At 35.8% G+C, this 17,503-nt stretch overlaps 1 protein-coding gene across 1 annotated transcript in view; it reads right to left on the bottom strand.

Moving 5' to 3' along the window:
* Window positions 1–17,503, bottom strand: part of LOC5569778 (prolactin-releasing peptide receptor) — a 539,879-nt gene that overhangs the window by 511,926 nt on the left and 10,450 nt on the right. The window lies entirely within an intron of this gene.

Below are 17,503 nucleotides of genomic sequence, written 5' to 3'. Positions count from 1 at the left end.
TATAGGAATTTTCATTTATAATGCATGTGTGGTACCAGAATGATAACAGCTGAGAATTGAATTGAAAAATGAAAAAATCTGATTGATGCCTCATAATTCAACATGATGAGCGCTAAGATGGAAAAAACACATTCAACCGCTCAAAACCAAGATGGCGCCAAATTTTTGAATCTCAAAATGATACTCTTGAGTATTGGTGTTACGTCCACATTGGAACGAAGCCAACCTCTCACCTGTTAATAGCCAGCATTGAACTGATGAAGCTTTGTGTGAAATAATTTAAGTGTGCACTTCGAATGTGGTTTCCTGCGAGACAAACAAACAAGCAACGGTTAGCACTCGTGGAAAAGATTGTGTTCAATTTGAACGGTTTTAATGTTCGAGTCCGCACCTCTTAAATAATAACCTGTTTTACAGCTAATAAAGCTGAGTAGCAGGTTCGGTTCAAGTAGAAACGTAGCGCCAGGAATTAAAATAAAAAAGAGTGTACGTAATCTATTTTAGTGGTAGCCTAGAAATTCAACATGTTGAGTGTTAAGAAGGTAAAAAAATCATTCCATTAAATAGTGGAATCAAGATGGCGTCAAAATCCAAGATGGCCGCCAGATTTTTTCACTTGAATTAATGCACTTATTCTTCACTCGACTCGAAGGAAACATCAACGATTGAAAACTTGTTTTTTTGTTGTACGAAAAATGCCACATACGTCAAAGTCGAAGAACACGATTAAGAAAAACGTTCATTTCATAATGTAAATATCATTGCTCTCCTAGTTTTTGTAGCCTATCTTACACAGTTTTTTCTAGCTTTCAGATGGTGACCTCAGAATTCTAAGCGAGCGCTGCGCTAATGGTTAAAAAACGGTTTTTCTAACAAAATTCAAGATGGCGGTCAAATTAAAAATGGCCGTCAACTTTTTTTTAGTCTCAGATGAAAGCTTTATCTTTCCTATATACGATGCCGCTAAGTTTGTTATGTATTCCATGGGAAATATAAGACATATCTCCTAACATTTCATCCAGAATGAGTCGAAAAAATAAAATTCGTTCTCGATAATCTTCTATTTGGATTAAATTTCGTACTGTGTTCGGTCTGGTAGAATAAGTGTTTTCCATATAAAAATCGATCATTTTGACTCAAGAATGACTTTCGGAAAATGGCCTATAAGTTTTTGCATGCAAATTATTTGAAAGATTCTAACTGAGTCAATTGGATGGTTCTAGTACGGAGTACAAGTTTAAATATTTGCTATCCTTGCCTAGCTGGTCTCTGTTTGCGGTAATGCTAGAAATAGAACGGTCATCTTCATCAATTGATACCCTGTTGGGTGATCCGGTGAGTTTGTTCCAAATTATTCAATAATTATTATATGAATTTAACTTCTCGTGATACGAAAGTTGTAATAACTAAACAACGGGACGGATTTGTTTGTCTTCAATGCTGTATCTTGCCAATCCGATTTACAATAGAACAAGTAGTTCACTCCGCGAAATAAAACCATTTCAATTTGCAACCATTTCAGTTTGGCATAACACTTCAAAACCCGCGCTTATGGTGAAATAACGTAGCGTTTCGTATCCAGCATCAGCGTGGTGCTTCTGGCGGTGGTCAACCGTACGACACCCAAAAGTCTAATTGCGGATTTGTTTTTTTTTTCTTACTATCACCAAAGATGGTTAGAAGGAAAAAGATAACTCCTGCGTAACATTTTCAAAGCGTGTTTGTTTGTAATTTCTTCCACTTTATTTACTTTTTTAATGGCACGATGATCCAAATTTAGTCGAAAATAATGTTTACGCGCTTTTCACTCAACAGATGGCAGTAGTGTTACTTGAATAGAATGTCCCCGGTAAAATGTATGGCAAAATGAAGAGTCGATCATCTTTTTCCTTTAACCATCTTTGCTATCACTATAGTTTTAGAAGAAACCAATAACCCTAGATGATTGAGCAAAAACGACTATCAGTAATACGCGAAACATAATTACATCACCTTAACAAATGCCCTGGGTCTATCGCCAGCTTTTCAGGCAAATCATGACATTATTCCCCACCCAAACCCCAACTCCGTAGCACTTATGAGGGCGTCGCTGAGTCAGTGACCTCTCATTAAGTAAGTGCTACATCAACATTTCCTTCCCCTATCCCAAATTACAGTAAAGATGAGCGTGGCCGGGAATAGCGATGTTCATGCCATTGGTATTGCTGGGGGTGGGGAGTGAACCTTATTCATGATTGGATCAAGGTTCACTCCCCAGCCTTGTTATGAAAGCAATTTAGATGGGACTGTAGCCTGAGATATTTACGCGGGTTGTAGCTACGCGTCGGTCCCCCAAGAAATTTCGGAATATCTCAGGATGCAGTATCGGCAAAGATTCTTAAACTAGAAGAGTTTTTTTTTTAAACTTGTGAAAAAATAGTGCAAGAATAGCGAGAAACAAATATCGATATATAAACAAAACAACATCGATAACTTCATGTTTGAATATTTTCATTGTAAAAAGAAAGCTGCCGGTAGAAGGGTTAACAATGGCTTAAAAACTTACACAGGTTTTATCAGAGGTTACTTTAGAATTTTCTTCAGTAAAACCCTGCGGTTTTTTTTTAATTTTCAAAACTTAAGAAATTCACATAAAATTAGTGGAGTAATGTCTGTACAAACCTTAGAAAGAATCTCTGGAGCAATTGCTGAAGGTATATTCAGAGAAATCTTTAGTTGAAATTAGAGGTAATCCCTAGAAATTTCTGGAGAAGTTATTGCTTGAAATTTAGATGTTTCGCCCTAGAATATTATAGGATGCCCCAGGTAAATCGATAGATGAATCACTGGATAAAATCTTGGATGAGTCAGGACTTATGGAATTTTTGGAGGAATTCCAATGATTTTTTAAATAATCTTAGGAGAAATTCCATTTCTGTGGTACTTCTTGGTGAAATCCAGGTTCAATTCTTGAGGTATCCTGAATGAAATTCCTTGAGGAATTCCTTAGAAATATTCTTGGAGAAATTTATTGGGAAATAATTACTAAATGTTGTTACCGTTGGGGCATAAAATCCAAAATCATAATGCCGAGTAAATAGAAAAATCTATTATGTGTTTAGGTTGTCAGTAAGGTTAAAATGTTAGTCGCTTAAAGCTATATTAAACTTAAACTATGTATGTACTAAAAAGTAATTAAAGCTTAAAAGAAACCTATACAATAAGCATGCACACTGAATATGTTAGGATAAATAAGTTTAATTATTAAAAATAAATCATGATTGTTAAACAGAACAAAATTTGTAAAATACATTTAGAACATTGCACACAACACACTAAAAACTGCTGCAGGGGAAACTTTCGAGGAGTTGTCGCGAGTTGACGAAAGGACTGTGAGAAAGAGAGATGAAAAAGGGAATTTTGTACGGAAAGGGTAGGCTACTGGGGAAAATAGAAAGCTGGCTCGGTCTCTTTCTTGTAGTGAACGCCAAAGCTATAAGACGTTTAATTTCAGCTAAAGCTGTCAAAAAAGCTAAAGTTAAACTTTAAGGAAATACCACCAGTGGTACAAAATATCCAGAATTACGCCGTAAAATACGTGATAAGTGAATCAGGTATGCTATTTCAATAATGAGAAATAATTAGCAATCAATAAACCCAGTAGCCCATAAACCTAACCCCAAACCTACCCTAACCCTTTCATGCCATTAGGACCCAATAGTGCTTTGCACGAACGTTTTGAGGCGGCCAGCCCAAATTAGAAGCAGATACCGCCGAAGAAACCGGATAATACACCCGATTGGTTGACGTTCCTTCCCGATCGGGCTAATAGGACTCCGAATTCCGCACATTCAGCGCAATCTCCCACCTCATTGTCGGTCGAAGGCCATTCCCGACTGAAGTATAACCTTCGAGGACCCGATATCTCGAAAGAGTGGAGCGGCCACGTGCCGCCTAGTTCGAGATAGGCTACGTGAACCCCTCGCCTCCATCCTGCCTCCCCAAGCAACCGAACGACCCTAGCAGCAGCAGCAGTAAACGCCGGCCGGCCATCCCATTGCCTAACACCCACACAGCCCACACAGATCTTGTGAGTAACACCCAAATAAACTAGTAAAAAGCATTTAGAGTGTTGCCTTTTATTGAGCCCTTCATTAGCCTTTCCTATAGCCGATCCTGAGGGCAAAAAGCTCACGCTCTAGCTCGCCGGTAATCAGGTCTTGCTGAGGGGTCATCCGACTCCCAAGCAACAATGTAGAGTAAAGTGGGGCAAAAGTTCGACTGGGGCAAGAGTTTCTTTTTAAGATTTCTAGCTCAAATCAAATCAAAACTAAGAAATGTCATGGTGGTTCGAATGCTATTCAAGTAAGAGACTTTCACTCCAAATATCTTAAAAATCGATTGAGATTTGGAAAAGTTATGGCTATTTGTTGTTTTTCGACGTAAATATTGTAATATTTGGTCAAACTTTCGATGCATGGAATCAAAAGAAGATAAAATATTTTTCAAAATTTTATGTAAGGGCGTTTCTAGGACTATCATAAGGATGCTTTGACGTGTATTAGTTTTTCCAAAAATAGTTGGAATCAATTTAACCCACGGAAAAAAATTCAAATTTCCTGAAATCTACATATTATCTTCAAATTTAGTTAAATTTGACTGATCGTGTGAAAACTGTCACCAAAATTTTACATTTTCACTTAGTTTTGCGAAAAACTGCTATATTTTTTGGTGAATTACAATTAACCCTGTTTTGCGCATTTTTCGATGAAAATTTAGTGTGTATTTTTCGGCAAACATAACCCAAGTAACCACAAGCATTATAACATTGCACGTATTCTACTGCATATCAACAACATTGATGTAACATTGCTTTTATTCTACATATTTCAAGAGTTGTCAAGCAATAAAGCATTAGCTCTACATTACAAATGTATCAATGCAGTAGTATCACTTTGTAAATTGCACTGCTGCACTAATGTTACTTTATAAATTGCTTCATTGCTTTATCGTCGTTTTTGCATTAGTGCAACTGTAAAAGGGCCCTTTTCCACTTTTAAACTACTTTAATGGTAGGCTTACGGCAATGCAGCTGCATTATATATGCAATGATATAATGCTCCATGGTTACTTGGGAAGTTTACGGCTGGTATAAAAGTATTGATATTTTGTGTTTTAGCCTACGAACTTTTGGTGGGGCAAAAGTTCGTTTAAAACAATCAATTTTAAAACTGTTATAACTAAAAATGGGTAAATATTTTGACACAAGTTTGTTCAGTAAAATTATAGCCAATATGTTGAAGGTTCGCTGTATGGTATTTGTTTTGTTTCATCCGCTATTATTTTCCTGGAAAATTTGATTCGTCGAACTTTTGCCCCACCTTACTCTACTCCTTTAGAAATTTCTGGAGTAATATCTGAACATACCTAAAATAATGTATTATGAAATTTCTAGAAAGAACATGAGAAAACCATACACAATACATATCGTAATGTCACGAGTAATTCTCAAAAAAAGTCTGCGATCTTAGAGTAATATCTGCTCTGATGGTATGAAGAATCAAACTCTTATCTCCTGGCTCCTGTTTTGTGGTCTTGGCTCCTGTTCAGTCTTTTTTCGGCCTCTTTTTGATTCTTTTTAGAGTTTTTTTTTTTTTCAGGCGAGCGGCCTCTGATTTCCTATTTTCATCGCTACCAGCCTTGTGAAGACGAAAAACTTTCTTAGTCTTGTGGTAACAACCGACACCTTTTGCGTTTTGAGCCCCATTACAGTAAGTTTCAATTTACAGCCTAGGATTCCAAAGAATTACACTTTTTTCTTTGCTTAACTGTGCACAAAATATTTGTCAACGTTCGTCCTACCCATGGTTTAGAACGTGGACGCGCCTCTGATCCAGAACACTAAAGGTTTTGGCATGCGAAATTCGTGATCTATAAAAATCTGCCTCGTTAGGGATGCTCAAAACTATTTTTTGCTTCACATGCATCATTTTTCAAGGTAACTTGGGTCATTCGTGTTTGAAAAACCTTAAATTATAACATTTGCGATAAAATTTGATACGATTTTAATGCCACTTCAGTGTTCAAAAAAAATGTATTGGTATTATTGATCTAGGAGAAATTTGAACACCCCTAGGAACATGGACATGAGATACGTGAAAGAATTTTGAAAATCGGTTTAGCCGTTGCCGATATGTGGCTAATTGAAATTTAAAGTATAACTGATATTTCATCCCGGGGCTGCTAGTGTTAAACTGACATGCCGAAATTGACTCGCCATCAGTCAATTTTTTGTCTTTGCAATTTTAATCCAAAACATCGCTCATGGAATAATTCGCAAAGCAACTCCAATGGTATAATTTTATTTGATAAGTGCTCTTCAAGATATTTCTCAATTCAAAACTCTGATCGCCCTGTTATTCCTCTTCTAGAAACCCTTCCACGTTTGATTTGGTTAACCGACTCTAGTCAGTTTGCAGCCAACTAGTAGCTCATGCTGATTCGGATTCTGATCATTTCCCTGTTACATTTCAAATATCCCATGAAGTGATTCTCAATCCTATCAGCTCCATATTCAATTATTATAACCTACTGGAATACATATGAAACAAATATCGAAAGTATTCTTGATGTTAACAAAGCTTGGTATTGACAATGCTCTCGGAACTTTAACTAATTCCATTGTTGGAGCAAGAGGCATTGTATTACCAAAATGTGAAGTAAAATTCGAATCCGTTATTATAGACGATGATCTTAGACGTCTTAAAAACGTGAGGAAAAGGCAATTTCAATGGACTCGCGATTCTGCTATAAAAATGATATGGCAGGTTCTGCAGAAGAAAATAAAACACGATTTTCTCAATAAGGCAACAAAAATTTTAAAAATAAAATTTCTTAATTGGACCCTTTTAAGCCCTTTTGGAAATTATCAAAAATTTTAGAAACGCCTCAAAAGCCAATTCCGGCTTTGAAAGAGGAAAACATATATTACTAACAAATAGCGAAAATGCTCATAACTTGCTATGCAGTTTGAGAGCGCGCAAAATTGTAATTTAGGACTTACTACTCCAATAGAAAATCAAGCTGCTCAATTCAGCGCGGTTGTCCCTCAATCGAAAGCGCTCCGATTCCAAGGTTCATTCTTTTCATTACCCATTTTGGTTCGGCACGGACGTAACGGTGATCGCCAGACGTTTCCGACACGGTTTCCAACTTTTGGGACCGTTTCATTTCCGTCCTTCAAAATCCGCTCAATTCATCAACCTGCGATATAACTTGGGCGACCTCTCCGTTTAAATGGTCGGCTGTCTCGTAACACGTTTTCCGTTCCATAATTTTAAACAAGAAAAGCACTTGAGTGAATTGTCCATTACCGACACAGCAAGGGTCACAACGTATCTAAATTTTGAGAACCATATAAGAAATGTAATGCTGGGAGACATTTCTGAACTCAAGAAAAGCCATCAATGCGGGCACTTTCTCTAATATACAAAGCGTCCAATATGTCATCAAAGGGTTTATGATTTTTGGCAGCAGCAGTAAACTTTTCCCTTTTGTCCAGATTGAAAAGTTGGTCCGAGCTGGGCAACTTTTGCTCGTTAGGGACAAACTTTACAGCTTTCGTTGCATGCCGTCCACTAGCAAAAGCACTTCACCCCGGCAGCTACGTTATGTCAGCTTGATTGTGCTTCCTGTCCATGCTGGATGATAGAACCGGTGATTTAATTCGATTCAACAGTTACAAACTGAGCATGGATGGATTTCTGTATGAGCGTTGATTATCTACAAAGTTTCGCTTCAACAGTGCGGCAACTGGGAATGTGAGTCAATGCAGTCAGCTGTGAATATGGGTATTGTGTGGAAGGTATGCTATTGATTCAAATTTGAAATGAATTTTTGAAACCATTCACCGGGTGGGACATATCAGGAACAGTTTTAGCTAGCAACCATTATTGGGAAGCTGCAGGCACCAGAGACGTGGAATTACATATCACACTGTCTGTTCAAAAGTCAATCGGCACATGGGAAGAATGAAGTTGACATTTTTTACTGGTGTCGTTTGTCAGCTTGTTCAAAATTGAAAACGGGTTGACGGTTGCCTTTTTGGCCCTAGGAATGTGAAGGATGACTACGAGGTTCTGTGTGTGATATGTGTTTTTTGACAATTATTTGACGGCGAACATCGAATGCATATTTCACGATGTACGTTTCGAAAGGTCAAATTTGCGAAATAACGGCTCCCTTCGGAAGAACGCTCAATTGTTATTGCACACTGTTTTAATATACTATTTGACAGTAGGCGTAGCCAGGTGAGCCAGGTGATTTTTTGTCATAATAAGCAGCTTTGATACGGATTACATTTCCTTTTTTATTTTTGTTTGGATTTGAATTCACAACTTGTAACCTTCTGAGCTATTGGGTTAATCAAGTGACTCAGTAGCTTAGTAAAAAAAAACTAGTCTAGTACCGTCGTACGGGATGACATTGGTCCAAAAAGGTGAATTTGTGCCAACATTTTTACAGCAAGCTAATGCCAGAATAATGAAAACAATGTTTCAAGCTTCAAGAGTACGTTATAAATGGACAATATATGATTATAGATTAGTTTTTGGCGTTCCTACTAATCATGAGATGCATCGAAAGAAGCGGTCAAAGTCATCCCCTAGGTCCAATATCACCCCGCACAGCGGTATACAAGAATCGTGGGTTCGAATCTCATCTGAGAACGTGGATTAATCATAATTTTACTCATGACTTGTCCATCTGAGTGATTCCAAGCAACAGCACCAAAATTTGGTAAATTTTTTAATTCATTTTTTTCTATTGAGCTGAAACTTTGCACAGTTTTCCAGTTCCATCTAAATCGTCATTTTCCGATATCAAATCTTCAAGTTGAGTCACGACTAACTTTTCAAAAGGGTGTATGTGAAAATGGTTCAAAAATATTCAAAAAGCTGCACAGCAAAAACGGTTCGTTCGATTGTTAGACAACTAAAGAAACAAAGTTAGACAACTACATAAAGATTCCAAAAAAAAATACACACAGTAAAAAATTTTTTTTTGCATTAAAAAACATAATTTTTAACACAAAAACTCAAATATCTCAAAACCCTATCGGAATACCAACGTAATTTTTTGAGGGAAAACGGTCCATTATATTAGCTATCTACCATAAAAATTTGGTGATGGTAAACCAATAAACAAAAAAGTTATGACATTTCAAACATGTCACAATTTTCACATTTAGTAGAAAAAAATTTTTTTTTTCGGTGTAAATTATTACGGGAACCGCAGTTTGTTGCTGATTTTATTGTTAAGGGCCTTGCGTGAATTAAACAAGTCGTTTTCATGTATTCATTAGTATTATGTATATTATATGTATAAATATTATGTATATGTATAAATATTATGTATATGTATAAATATTATATGTCTATGTATATATGTATAAATTAAAATGAATTAACAGATTACACGAAAATAAAATTTTTTTTTACCAGGATATTTTTTTTAGAGTATGATCGATGAGTTTCTAAATGTTATATATAAACTTTAAAAGTTTTGGATTTGGGTATGCGTTATGAGATCATGAAAACATTTTATTAATACTTATTTATTTATTTATTGTTATTCAATTTTTTTACAATATCGAACACTTTTGCATCATTATCAGTACAGTTCGAGTATAGTTTTGCTTTAATTTTATTTTCTGACAATGGAATGAAACAGTGAAATTTTTGGGTTCCTTGGATCGTTTTCGCGTTATTATATTGCTCGCTGAGCTCTGATGCCGTTAATTCGTACTCTTCAGTAGTAGTAAAACAAAATGATAATTTTGTTAAATCTTCTTCTTTTCTGCGATTCGCCCAATCAAATAGTTCTTTTGCAGTTTTAATTGGATGCTCACGTTCTTTGGCTAAACTTGCTCTTGTGGCCATGCGCTTTATGGTTCCTCCAATAGCATCACAAGGACCTTTGCCATGTGACGTAGCAAAGAAATGCCATTCTGCATCAATTCCGTACTTTGATTTAAATTGACATAGGCTCGAAAAATTCTTACGGTTTTTGTACTGCGATGCTGCTCCATCACACATGAAATATATCTTTCTGATTTCTTTATCCTTATCAACGCGTAAAAAGTTAATTATTTTGGCAATGAACAAATTTACAGATACTGAGTCGTGTCTTAAATCTTCGGAAATTACAATAAAACTAAAATGTTCAATTTGCGTACTTCCATTGAAATAAATAACGAATGGATGAATTGTAGCTTGTTGTACGTTCCAGTGATGGGACTGCACTTCATCTTGCAATACAAAGCTATAGTTTTCAGAAAAATCACAAATGACTAAAAATTCACCATCTTGTAATGTATTTTTCGTATTTTTTAAAAAGCGGGATTGCTCTGTTTTAATAAAGTCGTGAGGAATTAAACTTTTTAATTTTGAGCAAAAAAATGACACAAACTCATCTACAGGTTTTACAATAGTTTCTAGGTCACACCTATCCGTGGTCACCCATTGCTCAAATGATAACTGATCAATATAATTTTCTTCAAACTCAGCGAATAAAGCATTTTTCAATGATGAAGAATCTGGACAATCCGAACAAGATCGTAGATAGCAATTTGATGTTGTATTTTCACACAAAAGACTACCAGTTAACATTTTAATATCCTTTGATAAATTGATTCTTTTCAAACTATGTAAGATTAGGTTAATATTTTCGTGTGTTGTGCACACACAAACATTATGTGTTCCTGAATTGGATAGAAGCTTGCATTGCCTTGGACGAAGGCTTGCAAATGAGGAAAAACCTACCTTAATATTTTCGTTAATTTCCTTGAAGCGTGTATACGCTTCTTTCAAAGTAGTCATCATTAATCGTTTTTGGATTGCTTGACGCTTTCCATCTTTTTTTTACAGATACATAATCTTTTTGGCCAGGCATAGCTCTACTTACTTCATCGTCTTCAAAATATTGAATTATTTTTTCTTTTATCTCATCTGATAATGAAGTACTCGACCTAGCATTTTTGGTTGCAAGACAGTTATTTTTGAATTGTTTTGCCTCTTTTGCTGTATTTCTATTGGTTTTGAACTCATCAATGGCGTCTTGAATAGACCACGAGCTTGGCAGCATCGACAAAATCAATAATTTTTCTTTCCTTGTCGTGGCTAGATTCGAGAACCTTTCCTTCATATTCATAATTACCTCATCGTAGTCTGTATTTTACTGGGGCCCAGATAGCCGTAGCGGTAAACGCGCAGCTATTCAGCATGACCATGCTGAGGGTCGTGGGTTCGAATCCCGCTGGTCAAGGATCTTTTCGTAAAGGAAATTTTCTCGATTCCCAGGGCATAGAGTATCTTCGTACCTGCCACACGATATACACATGCAAAAATGGTCAATAGGCAAAGAAAGCTCTCAATTAATAACTGTGGAAGTGCTCATAAGAACACTAATCTGAGAAGCAGGCTTTGTTCCAGTTGGGACGTAACGCCAGAAAGAAGAAGTCTGTATTTTCCTTAACCTCAGGTCCTAATTTGAAGAGGTTTCTTCGTACAGCTTCGTTGATTTCACGGTATTTTTTCTCGGGATAATTGACGTAACCCATCTTCGTCCATTTAATCGGAGTCACTTTTATTCCAGCTATCCCTTCGTTGAAGCGTTCGATGTTGACCTTCTGGATGCACTCATCTTCTGATTGATTTGTTGAAACAGATGTCGCTGATGGTACCGTGGCAAGACTATCTGCACTTGGTACTTCTGGTAACTCCTCAGTTGTTGTCGGTGCATCTAGTAATTCCTCAGTTGTTGTTGTTTTCGAACTTCCTGCAACCTGATCCACCGATGATGTACAGATTGCCCGTTTGTCAACGTTTAAACGGCAGGACGTACAAATGCGTAAATTTGTATTCAATGTAGACATTGGAGCATAACCAGCCGCTTTCAGTTTATCTATGGTGCTTTCGGTGAGATTTCGTAGCTCTTTCGAACACTTTTTTTCTGCAAACGGCCTGCAACAGTTGAGAAAGCGACTACTCATGTTGCTCGTTAGATTTTAATAAACAAAATCACTTTTAAGTTTTTACTGACTAGTTTGGTGTCGTTTGCTTGACTGAAGAAAAATTTTACAATTAAATCTTTTATAACCATAGTGGTAGTATATTTTTAGCTTTTTCGTGAGTATGTTCATGGTATGTACCTATCATGTTTTTGATGTTGTTGAAGTTTTTTTTTTTTTTCCAGGACATATTACCACTGCGACCATTTATTTGATCTTTTGTGGTGTTGAAGTTACTCGCTTTCTCCCAAATATGATTAACAAAGTCTATTCTCTACCAAGGCGGGTCTATACCCAGGTGTAATCAGATTTTAACTTTGTGGAGAAATCCAGCGCCGAGAAAACCGACCTACTTTACGTATACTAGACTAGATCACCTGGGTATAGACCCGCCTTGTTCTCTACGAGGTAAACTTTTTGCAGGTAAATTAGTCGTATACCTGTATAGAAAACTTTTTTTGTAGCTTTTGTCTTCAATATTAGATTTCTTATAGGTTTCTTTTATCAAAAGGTTTCAACACTATTGAGAGAATTTTTCTTCAGTTACGTACAATAAAAAATATGACACTATCAAGACTTTAGATCACAACACTGGATCGCGTCTAACTTTCTAATAGATGCTATAATAGTTATGAATAATTAAATAAAATATCATGAAAACAACTTGTTAACCTCATGTGGTACCCTTAACAAAAAATTCAGCAACAAACTGCGGTCCTAAAAAAAATTAACAATGAAAAAAAATATTTTTTTTTCACTAAGTGTCAAATTTGTGAAATATTTGAAATGTCATAACTTTTTTGTTTATTGACTTACCATCACCAAATTTTCATGGTAGATAGCTTATATAATGGACCGTTTTCCCTCAAAAAATTACGTTGGTATTCCGATAGGGTTTTGAGATATTTGAGTTTTTGTGACAAAAATGATGTTCTTTAATGCAAAAAAATTTTTTTTTTACTGTTTGTATTTTTTTTGGAATCTTTATTTAGTTGTCTAACTTTGTTTCTTTAGTTGTCTAACAATCGAACGAACCGTTTTTGCTGTGCAGCTTTTTGAATATTTTTGAACCATTTTCACATACACCCTTTTGAAAAGTTAGTCGTGACTCAACTTGAAGATTTGATATCGGAAAATGACGATTTAGATGGAACTGAAAAACTGTGCAAAGTTTCAGATATTTTTGAAATGGTCGATCAGAATCGACTTGCATGCCTCCGTGGAATCCCTCATCTTTATCACGCGCAATGAATTAATTAATTCAATAACCATGCGGATTGGATTACCGGATTAGCGAACAACTCTATATGTGTCAATAGAGTGGGAAGGGTTATTCAGTCATTTATTTAGTGCATTTCGGTTATCTCTATTTCAATCTCTGTTTTTAATGCTACGAAAACATAAGATTCGATTGAAACTTAAATCTATTAACCATGAAACTCGTTGAGCTAGTATCTAGGGAAATTGTGGGTAAAATAAACAGATTGGTGTATTACTTTAATTCTCAGACTAAGGAACTATTTTGACAATTCTAGGACAATCTTAAACTGTCAAAAACAGGAAAAGCAAACAAAATGCGTATCTTAATTTTCTCATATGATGTCAATTTTTACTAAAGGAATTGCAAGTTTTTATGACTAAAACTATGGTAGATCGATTAAACTGCGTAGCCAATCATATCTTAAAAGTTATTAATGATTAGTGGATGGAAATTGAAAGTATTTTTATCATCTGAATTTTCAAATTAAATGAAATGAAGATGTTGATTCTTTGGGGGTATAATGAACCTTTCGAGATAGGTGTAATATAAACATTGGGGTGGGGCGAATACCACCGGATTTTATTTCAGATTCCGAGAGTTTACCGCAGAAAAAAAAGCAAAAACAGACACGGACAGCCATCCAAACGGCCCCGGATAAACGTTCCATCGATTGCAGAATGTCTGGAAGATCTGCATTGATCATGTTCCAGATTACGAGAATCATTGTTCGGCTGATCAGGGACATCCGGAAAGCAAACAGTTTGGTTCGGAATTTCGCCGCTAGGTGGTGCTAGTGAGCATGTAAAATTAAGCATTTTAAGCATGTTCTATCTTGTGTTCCACAAGAGATATAAAGTTCAAGTCTTTGGCAAAGTTGTTTAGAGTGTGAAGGACATCCGGAAAGCAGATTTATAATTCAAAAAATGAGCAAATAAAGTTGAGTATTTGAAGCGAGTTATATCTTGTAATCCAGATAAGATATAAACTTGGAGTCTTGAATATCCGATGATTTAAACGCGAATCACTAGGAAATGAAGTAAATCAGGATTGAATCACTGGAATACGAAGTGAAACTCTACAAAATGATGTCATACCCGAATCACTTAGATATGAGGTAAATCGTAAATGTTTCAGTAAAAACTGAGTAGACCAATTCAGAACTTCTTGAAAATAAAGTGTGTCAGTCTTGAATTATTTGAATATGAAATGAATCAGACCTGAATCATTAGAAAATGAGGTAAATCAGTCCTAAACTGCTTGAAAGACATAAATCACTGGGAAATACTGTTGTGCAAAAATGAATTACTTTAACTAGAAATGCATCAGACATAATTTACTTGATTTGAAGTGATTCAGACCGGAATCACGTGAATATGAAGTAATTCAGACCTATAGAATGAATCATATCTGATTCACTTGAATACGTAATGAATGCGACACGAATCACTTGAATCTGGAGTGAATCTGACCTGAATCACTTATATATGAAGTATGATAGACCTGAAACATTCGAATATAGTGAATCAGTCTCGATTATGAAGAGTTTCAATCTAAATCATTTGAAAATTAAAAGCATCAGACCTGACTAACTTGACCTAATACTAGAACATAACTTGAAAATGAAGTAAATCAAACCTAAATCACACGAAAATGAAGTAAATCAGTCCTGAATTTCTTTTATATGAAGAAAATCAGAAATAACTAAAAATGAATAAAATCAAACCCTAAACAATTGAACATGAAGTAAGAAAATAAAGTCAATCGTACCTGAAACACTTGAATATAAAGTGAACCAGACTTGATTCACTTGAAAATGAAGTAAGTCATAACTGAGCAATCGGAAAATGCAGTGAAACAATACTGAATGATCTAAGTTCAAGGTGAATCGAACCTAAATTACTTGAATATCAAGTATTTAATACTTGAAACAGGTGAATATGAAGTAATTCAGATCTGCATCACTGGAGTATCAAGTGAATCCGACATGAATCATGAATATATAGCAAACCTATCATGAATCACTTAACCTTTCGGTCGTCGCACGAATTTTTGTAACGCGAGTAGTCGCGCGTTGTACTTTGTACAACACCCTTGGTTTTGCGAATATCTCAGGAGTCTGACCAGTTAGAAAGATGACGTCTTCGGCTAAGTTATTCAGTGACTCAAGGGCTATCATTATTTTAGCCAAGAAATTCGAAATTTTGCCACTAGGCGGCGCTAGAGCATGAAACTTTTGTATCGTAGATCTCAGAATCCTGACCACTTAGAAAGATGGCGTATTCGGCAAAGTTGCTCGGTAACTTATGGACTCTCATTGTTAGAGCTAGTTGATTCAAAATTTTGCCACCAGGCAGCGCTAGTGAGTATAAAACATTTGTTTTCTCAAATATCTCAGGAGCCTGATTACTTAGAAAGATGGCGTCTTCGGCAGAGTTGTTCAGTAGTTCAAATTATTTATTTATTTAATCCTAAAAGTTCGAAATTTTGTAAAATAATGATAGTTTCTGAGCTTCTGAATAACTTTGCTGAAGCTGCCTGTCTAAAAAGTCAAGATCCTGCAGTATCCGAAAAACAAAAAAATTATGCTCACTAGCGCCGCCTGGTGGCAAAATATTTTATTTCTTCCATCAAATAATGATAGTCCTTGAGCTACTGAACAACTTTGCCGAAGACACTATCTTTCTAGGTGGTCAGGCTCTTGATATCTGCAAACAAAAGTTTCATGCACACTAGCGCCGCCTAGTGGCAAAATTTTGAATCAACTAGCTCGAACAATGATAGTCCTTAACTTACTAAACAACTTTGCTGAAGACGCCATCCTTCTAAATGATCAGGATCCTGATATATTTGCAAAACAAAAGTAAAACTTCCATGCTCACTAGTGCCACCTAGCGGTCAAATTCCGAATTAAATGCGGTACCATCAGATAGCGCTTCACATCCAGAACAACTTTTCTAAAGACCTCAAGTTTCTATATTATCTTGATTTTGAGATATACCGATTTCAAACTGTGGTTTACTCGAACCGTATATAGTGCGTTCATTATTATGCGACTTTCATTTACATTTGTTGGTTTAACCGCATTATAAAGGGTCATACTGTAAATTAAAACCGTCGACTATTATTATTAAGAAGATTCTTGAGGAATACTTTTTGGTTTGGTGTCGATAGATATCTTTGTTGCAAAATGATAGCATATTAATCACAACTGTTGTACAAAGTACAACAGTGCGACAGCGCGAAGGTTAAATATGAAGTGAATCAGTCCTGAATCATTAGAATATGAAAATAGTCAGACCTAAATCACTTTTTTTGTATTGAATATAAAGTAAAGCAATCCTGGATGACTTGGATATGAAGAGGTTATGACTTGAATAATTTGACATCATCAGGCATGAATCACTCGCTAATGAAGTAAAATATACCTGAATCCTTATAACATGTATCAGATCTGAAGCACTTGAATATGATATGATTCTGACCTTAATCATTTCCCCTTCCAAATGCCAAAGGCTTTCTGAACAACTTTCTCGATATTTTGTCTTATTAAATCATGAGATTTAATAACAATCAACCCTGAATAACTTGATGTTCCGTATCTCGACGAAGAGTTGAAAAATCAGAGTAAAAATTGGTTTACGTGGCATCCTCGGAACTCAGTAACACTGATTATGTGTTTAAGATTTAAGTTCAAGATGCTCAATTGCACATGCTCACTAGCGCCACCAAGAGGGACAACAAATCAAACTGTTTGACGTCCGGATTTCTTTGACTGTCTGAACAAATTTGTCGAAGATTCGAACTTGTCATTTCATCAGAATCGCAATACACAACTAACTTAAAATTGTCAATTCAACATGTTCACTACCGCAGCCTAGTGACAAAATTATAAATTACACTGTTTGCCTTCCGGATTTCCTTGACCTTCTGAACAATTTTACTAAAAACTTGAACATTCTTTCTTATCAAAATTATGAGATACGAATGGTATGAAGCTAAAAATATATAAATCAATCTGTTTTCCGCATCCCCTTGACTTTCTGAACAACTTTCCCGAAGACTCGGTCTTTCTATCTTATTAGGAACAAAAGATAAAACTTGTCAAGAAAGCTCAATTTCACATGCTCACTAGCTCCACCAAGCGGCAAAATTTAGAACCAAAGTGTTAGTATTTCGGATGCCCTTGATCTTAAAAT

Source organism: Aedes aegypti, chromosome 3 (assembly GCF_002204515.2).
Source record: "Aedes aegypti strain LVP_AGWG chromosome 3, AaegL5.0 Primary Assembly, whole genome shotgun sequence".
Lineage (NCBI taxonomy): Eukaryota > Metazoa > Arthropoda > Insecta > Diptera > Culicidae > Aedes > Aedes aegypti.
This window is presented reverse-complemented; position numbering and strand designations above follow the sequence as displayed.